At 45.8% G+C, this 7,576-nt stretch overlaps 1 pseudogene; it reads left to right on the top strand.

Annotated features, from left to right (window-relative positions):
- Positions 1-2,807: 2,807 nt before the first annotated feature.
- On the top strand, positions 2,808-3,340 carry LOC102766144 (annotated as a pseudogene).
- The last annotated feature ends 4,236 nt before the right edge of the window (positions 3,341-7,576 follow it).

Genomic DNA, 7,576 nt, shown 5'->3' with positions numbered 1-7,576 from the left:
CGCGGTTGGATGTCATTTACGAGCTCCGCTAGGCAGTGAGGGGCGCCGTCCCGGGAGTCGGCGGACGCAGGGGCGGGCTCTGCGAGGCCGTGTTCGCCACTTACAGACGGGGACACCGCGGTGTGAAGTTCATGGTCGCATTCAAAGCCGCCGGCCGCGCAGCTTCCCCGCCCCAGACGGGCGCCCCCGGAGCCCAGGTCCCTCCAGGAGCCCCCAGCGTAGGAGGTGGACCCGCGGTGGGGACCGACTCGTAACGGATGGGCGCTTTTGGGGGTGGGGGTCCAGGTTAGAGGTGACCCCAAGGGGCCCAGTTTTCTCTGGGTGCACAAGAGGAGGCTCTGATGGGTGGTCTAGACAGGGGTTCTGGTGGCGAGGGTGTCGGTGACCTCAAAACCCAGTTATGGAAGTATCTCCCGTCCGTTGGTGGTTTGGCTACTGTGGTGCCGATGGGCATCACATTGTTTAACTGGTGTCTCTTTGATCATCTGGGAGGCGGAACTTGTCACTAGTTTAAACTGAGCAGCTTCTAATTATTTAGTCACCTTCCAGCGAGCCCGCTGTCCTGGAATGAGGCAGGAAGGCTGTACCCAAAATCAAGTGGGTGACAAGCCGCTTTTGCATCCTGTCTTCCCAGGGAAGCGGAGGTCTTCGGCTGGGAGGGGCGGGCCTCTGGCAGGCAGGAGCTGCAGCCTTCCCCCCTTCCCCTGCAGTTCCAATCACGACCTTGGCTGCAAAAGGGAGGGCTGGCGGTGGGGGTTCCCAGGGGCCTGCCAGGGAACAGGCGGTAGAGGAAGGGGATGGGAAGACCCAGTCCCACCTCAGAGGGATGACCTGGGAGGGGATGGTGACCCTTCTCTCAACATTTTGTCTAGCTCCTGTGCTGTGCCGGGAGCTATGCTGTGTGCTGGGCAGGAAGGCTGAAGTTTCAGGTCAAGAGTCCAGCTCCGAACCTCCAAGATTCAAGGCTGTGACTGCCTGGGGGTCGGTCTCCCACCTGAAAGACCAGAAATAAAACTGCCCTGAGGGTTTCATGGTCAAAATCAGCCCAGCAGGGGTTACCCACACATTGCTTCTACAGGGTGTGCAGAGGTGGAGGGAGTAGGTGGGGAGATGGCCGTTATATTCCCGTCGCTGAGATCCCACAGTCCTGTCACCTCTGGGCCAGTGGAGAGGGGCCAGGACCACAGAGGGGTCATTCCAGAGCATCCCACACAGCAGCCCTGTGGATCTTCCTGAATCTCCTTTCGCCAATCAGATGTGTTAAAAAACACACCCTGTCAATAAAAATAAGCTAAAAGAAATTGCAGCCCTAGCGGGTTTGGCTCAGTGGATAGAGCATTGGCCTGTGGACTGAAGGTCCCGGGTTTGATTCCGGTCAAGGGCACGTGCCTGGGTTGTAGGCTCAATCCCCAGTAGGGGGCGTGCAGGAGACAGTCTATCAATGATTCCCTCTCATCTTTGATGTTTCTATCTATCTCTCCCTCTCCCTTCCTCTCTGAAATCAATAAAAAGATATCTAAAAAAAAAAGAAAAGAAAAGACATTGCAGCCCGGGTGGTGGCTCAGTTGGCTGGAGCATCGTCCTGTACACCAAAAGATTTCAGGTTCAATTGCAGGGCAGGGCATATACTGAGGTTCAGGTTCGGTGCTCGGTTGGGGCATGTATGGAAGGCAGCCAAACCATTGATGTTTTTCTCTCTCTCCCCACCCCCCTCCCTCTCTCTCTAAAAAGATTAGTGAATATGTCCTCTGGTGAGGATTAAAAAAAAAAAAAAGCAATTGCAAACATCATAGAGGATCAACTCCTCCCATCCAGCCACATTTCTGGGCTGAAATCTGTCTTCCCATGGAAAAGAAGGACCTGGCAGTGGACTGTACACATCAAGCACTGGGCTTGGTTAAGGAGTGTGGCGTGACCCCAGAGCACTGCCAGAGAGGAGGAAAAATTACCACATGCTCGTAAAATCCTGCTTCTCCAAGCCTGTTAACAAACAGCATCTTTTTTTTAAAAAATATATTTTATTGATTTTTTACAGAGAGAAAGGGAGAGGGAGAGAGAGTTAGAAACATCGATGAGAGAGAAACATCCATCAGCTGCCTCCTGCACACTCCCCACCGGGGATGTGCCCGCAACCCAGGCACATGCCCTTGACCGGAATCGAACCCGGGCCCCCTCAGTCCGCAGGCCGACGTTCCATCCACTGAGCCAAACCGGTTTCGGCAACAAACAGCATCTTTCTGGGACTAATTTTTCTGGTACCTTTTTTTTGGGGGGGAGGGGGGTGTCATGGATTGTGACATGTTAAATGGTTTTTGTGGGTTTTTTTTTTAAATCCTCATCCGAGGATATGTTTTCTTTTTCTTTTTTTCTTTTTTGCTTAAAGCATTACAAAGGGTATTACATATGTGTCCATTTTTCCCCCCGCCCTTGACAGTCCCCTAGCCTCCCCTATCTCCAGTGTCTTATGTCCATTGGTTATGCTTATATGCATGCATACAAGTCCTTTGGTTGATCTCTTACCCCCCTCCCTCCTGCCCCCCAACCCTCCCCGGCCTTCCCGCTGCAGTTTGACAATCGGTTTGAGTGTTTTCTTTTTAAATTATTATTTTTGAGTTTTAGAGAGAGAAGAAGGGGGAGAGAGAAACATCAGTGAGAGAGAAACATCTATCGGTTGCTCCTGTATGTGCCTTGACTGGGGACTGAACCTGCAAGCTTTTGGTGTCCAGGACGCCACTCCAGCAACTTAGCCACCCAGCCAGGGCAACATGTTAAATGATTTTTAAAAATTGGTACATGGGCTACCAGGAACCGTGTGGGCCTGCGCTGCGCTCTTCCTTTCCGATCCGCCATCGGTGGTGGAGTCGCCACCAAGATGCAGATTTTCGTGAAAACCCTCGCGGGAAGACCATCACTCTGGAGGTCGAACCCTCAGATACAACAGAAAATGTAAAGGCCAAGATCCAGAATAAGGAAAGAATTCCTCCTGATCAGCAAAGACTGGTCTTCGCTGGCAAGCAACTGGAAGACGGACGTACTTTGTCTGACTACAACATTCAACATTCAACATTCGTGGTGGTGCTAAGGAAAGGGAGAAGTCTTACCTCACTCCCAAGAAGAATAAGCATAGGAGGAAGAAGGTGAAGCTGGCTGTCCTGAAATACTACAGCGTGGATGAGAGTGGCAAAGTCAGTTGCCTTCGTCAGCAGTGCCCTTCAGATGAATGTGGTGCTGGAGTTTTTCCGGCCGGTCACTTTGACAGACACGATTGTAGCAATGTTGTCTGACCTATTGCTTTAACAGAAGACAGGTAATTGTATTTGCTTCAACAGAAGACAGGTAATTGTATTTGGGTTAATAAAAGACATGAACTAACATTAAAAGAAATTGGTACATGGTACCAAAAATTCAGACAAAGGATAAAATTTAACTGGTACAAAAGAGGTAGTGATCATTCAATCTCCCTCCCCAGAGGCAGCCACTATTATAAATTTGTTGCATAGTCTGTAACAGTCCAAGCCAAAAGAAACATAATGGGAAGCACAAATATGAGCCACATATGTAATTCAAGAAGTTTTAGTAGCCACATTAAAAATTAAAAAGAAACATAAAATTTTATTAGTTTACTTAATTTAATGTGTTAAAAATATTATCATTTCAACATATTAACATAACAATTATGAATAATGTATTTTACATACTTTTTTTTGGTACCAAGTCTTCAAAGCCCAATGTACATTTTACACTCACAGCACATCTCAACTTGGACTTGGAATGTACTTTTCAAGCACTGGATAGTCACATATGAGATTAGTGGCTACCACAGTGAACAGGGCAAGTCTATATATTTACAAGCATATGTATGCCCATATTTTTATAAATATACAAACAGAACATGAAACATTGTTGTACATCTTGCTTTCTCTATTTTACTTGGAGATAGATCTATATTAGTGCCATAATGACATATATTTATTCAATTCTCTAATGCGAAACATTTAGGTTATTAGTTTTTGCAATGATGCAGACAGTACGCATTGCATGAATTCCTAAAGCGGAAATGCTGGAAAGTGTGGACCTTACTCATTGAAACCTCCTGTTCTCTTTTCTCAGTCTCATTTCCTCAAGCTGACTGAGCTATTGAAGAGCAGGGACCATGTCTTTTACCTCTCCACCCTTCTCCCAGCACCTCAAATAGGCTCCAGCCCCAGGTTGGCCTCTGACCCCAATATTCCACTTCTAGGGATTTCTCTTAAGGATATGACAAAAGTACACACTGATGTATGTATGTTCATTGAGTCATTTTTTAAAAATATATTTTATTGATTTTTTACAGAGAGGAAGGGAGAGAGATAGAGAGTCAGAAACATCGATGAGAGAGAAACATCGATCAGCCGCCTCCTGCACATCCCCCACTGGGGATGTGCCCGCAACCCAGGTACATGCCCTTGACCGGAATCGAACCTGGGACCCTAGTTGTTTGAGCAAAGTACCGAGCACTGAAAGGTCTCTGAGTTTGATTCTTTTTTTTTTTTTAAATATATTTTATTGATTTTTTTACAGAGAGGAAGGAAGAGAGATAGAGAGTTAGAAACATCGATGAGAGAGAAACATCGATCAGCTGCCTCCTGCACATCTCCTACTGAGGATGTGCCCGACCCAGGTACATGCCCTTGACCGGAATCGAACCTGGGACCCCTCAGTCCGCAGGCTGACGCTCTATCCACTGAGCCAAACCGGTTTTGGCCATTGAGTCATTTTTAGTAACAACAAAACACATAGCATAAGGTGGGTGTCATTCAACATGGGAACAGCCAATGAGGTGCAATACCTGTGTAATACCTGGACCTTTATTTTTTTAAAATATTTTTATTGATTTCAGAGAGGAAGGGAAAGGGATATAGAAACATCAATGATGAGAAAGAATCATTGACAAGCTGCCTCCTGCATGCCCCCTACTGGGGATGGAGCCCACAACCTGGGCATGTGCCCTTGACTGGAATCTAACCCAGGACCTTTAAGTTTACAAGCTGATGCTCTACCCACTGAGCCAAACCAGCCAGGGCAACCTTCAGCCTTTAAAGAGAACAGGTGCCCAGCTGGCATGGCTCAGTGGTTGAGCATCAACCTATGAATCAGGAGGTCATGGTTTGATTGCCTGTCAGGGCACTTCCCCGGGTTGTGGACTCCATCCCCAGTGCAGAAGGCAGCCAATCAGTGGTTTTTTCTAATCATTGATGTTTCTGTCTCTCTCCCCACTCCCTTCCTCTCTGAAATCAATAAAAATGTAAAAAAAAAAAAAAGAAAAAAAAGAACGGGCACTGGAGGGTAGGAATGCCTGGCACCCTGCTGGACCCAATAAGTAATTGAATGATTACATGTTAAGCTCTTGGAAAATGGTCTTTGGAAAAAAGGGTTCCTAAAATAAGAGAAGTTTGAAACTCACTGATGTAGATATTTATTGACATGAAAAGATGTTCACAATATTGGCTACAAAATATTATGCTAAATGTTATCCTATTAATAACACTATGCACAGCCCTAACTCGTTTGGCTCAGTGGATAGAGCGTTGGCCTTCGGACTGAAGGATTCCAGGTTCAATTCCGGTCAAGGGCATGTACCTGGGTTGCAGGCTCCTCCCCGGCCCAGGGCCCTGGTCAGGGCTCCTGCAGGAAGCAACCAATTGATGTGTTACTCTCACATTCATGTGTGTCTCTGTCTCTCCCCCTCTCTCTTCCATTCTCTCTAAAAATCAATGGAAAAATATCATTGGGTGAGGATTAACAAAAACAAACAAACAATAAATAAAGGTGATTAAATGTTTTTATCCTCAAAAATTTCTGTATTTTAAAATATTTTCCAAAGAACAGGCATAGTTTTCATTTTTTTTTTTTTCTGGTTCCCCGGCCCCCTCCTCCACAAAGACAGGAGGGGAAAGGGAGAGAGAGACAGAAACATCAATGATAGAGAATCAATGATCGGCTGCCTCCTGCATGCCCCCTGCCAGGACTGAGCCTGCAACCTGGCATGTGACTTGATCCTAATCAAACGGGATTATGTCCAATCAACTGAGCCACACCCACCAGGGCTCCTTTTCATTGTAAAGGGACTGTTAGTACTTGCTTATTGAAGAAACCTTGGAAAGTTCAGCAAGGTACTGGGGGTGAGGGGAGCCCACCCACAGAGCAATCACCCAAACACCCACTGATAAGCCAGAATGGGTGAGGATAAGCCAGGAGGGATATATGTCACATGGATGAAATCTCCAAAATGTAGCAAGGTTTCCTGAAGATGTGTGGAAAGGCATCCTTAGACAGATGGCCCTACATTCACCTTTGCACGGGGACCATACACCCATTATGGGCCAAGCACTGATCTGGCCTGCAAAGGGAAAAGTCTCCTATATTTTCTTCTGGATCTTGTGATTAGAGGAATATTTTTTTTTCTATCTCAGGGGTGGGAATGAGCTCTCTAAGTAAGACACAAAACCCAGAAGCATTACAGGAAAAATTGATAGACCTGCCTACTTAAAGATTTAAAACTTCTCATATCTAAGACTCCCTAGACCAGTGATGGCGAACCTATAACACCTGTGTCAGAGGTGACAACGCGAACTCATTTTTTTGGTTGTTTTTTCTTTGTTAAATGGCATTTAAATATATAAAATAAATATCAAAAATATAAGTCTTTGTTTTACTATGGTTGCAAAGATCAAAAAATTTCTATATGTGACATGGCACCAGAGTTAAGTTAGGGTTTTTCAAAATGCTGACACGCCGAGCTCAAAAGGTTTGCGCCATCACTACCCTAGACTATGTTAAAGGACAAATGTAGAATATATTTGCAATATACTTAAAGATTTTGCTCAGAGATGAAGAGCCCCTAAAAGTCAACAACAACAAAAAACCAAAACAAATATAAGGAATACATGTGCAAAGATCTGACTAGGAAATCCAAAGGATTCAAATGGCCAACACACACATGAAACAAGAAATGCACACTAACCAGCAGTGAGTTACACTTTCTTCCCTTGGCTTCCAGAACACCATACAGGCGTGGTTTTCCTCCTACATTTCAGCTGTTCTTCACGAGTTTCTCTTTAAAAAAAAAGAAAAGAAAATATTGCCTGGCCGGTGTGGCTCAATAGTTGAACCAGGAGGTCACGGTTTGATTCTCGATCAGGGCACATGGCGGGATTTTGGACTTGATCCCCAGTAGGGGTGTGCAGGAGGCAGCCAATTGATGATTCTTTTTTTTTTAATTAAATCTTTATTGTTCAGATTATTACATTTGTTCCTCTTTCCCCCCCCCATAACTCCCCTCCTCCCAGTTCCCGCCCCACCCTCCGCCCTCACTCCCCACTCACTGTCCTCATCCATAGGTGCACGATTTTTGTCCAGTCTCTTCCCGCATCCCCCTCAACCCCTTACTCCCCAAGAATAGCCAGTCCATTCCCATTCTATGCCCCTGATTTTATTATAATCACCAGTTCATTCTGTTTATCAGATTCTCAACTTGATTTTCAGATTCTCTTGTTGATAGATGTGTATTTGTTGTTCATAATTTGTATCCTCTCTC

The sequence above is a fragment of the Myotis davidii genome, unplaced genomic scaffold, assembly GCF_000327345.1.
Source record: "Myotis davidii unplaced genomic scaffold, ASM32734v1 scaffold32, whole genome shotgun sequence".
Taxonomy (NCBI): Eukaryota; Metazoa; Chordata; class Mammalia; order Chiroptera; family Vespertilionidae; genus Myotis; species Myotis davidii.
This window is presented reverse-complemented; position numbering and strand designations above follow the sequence as displayed.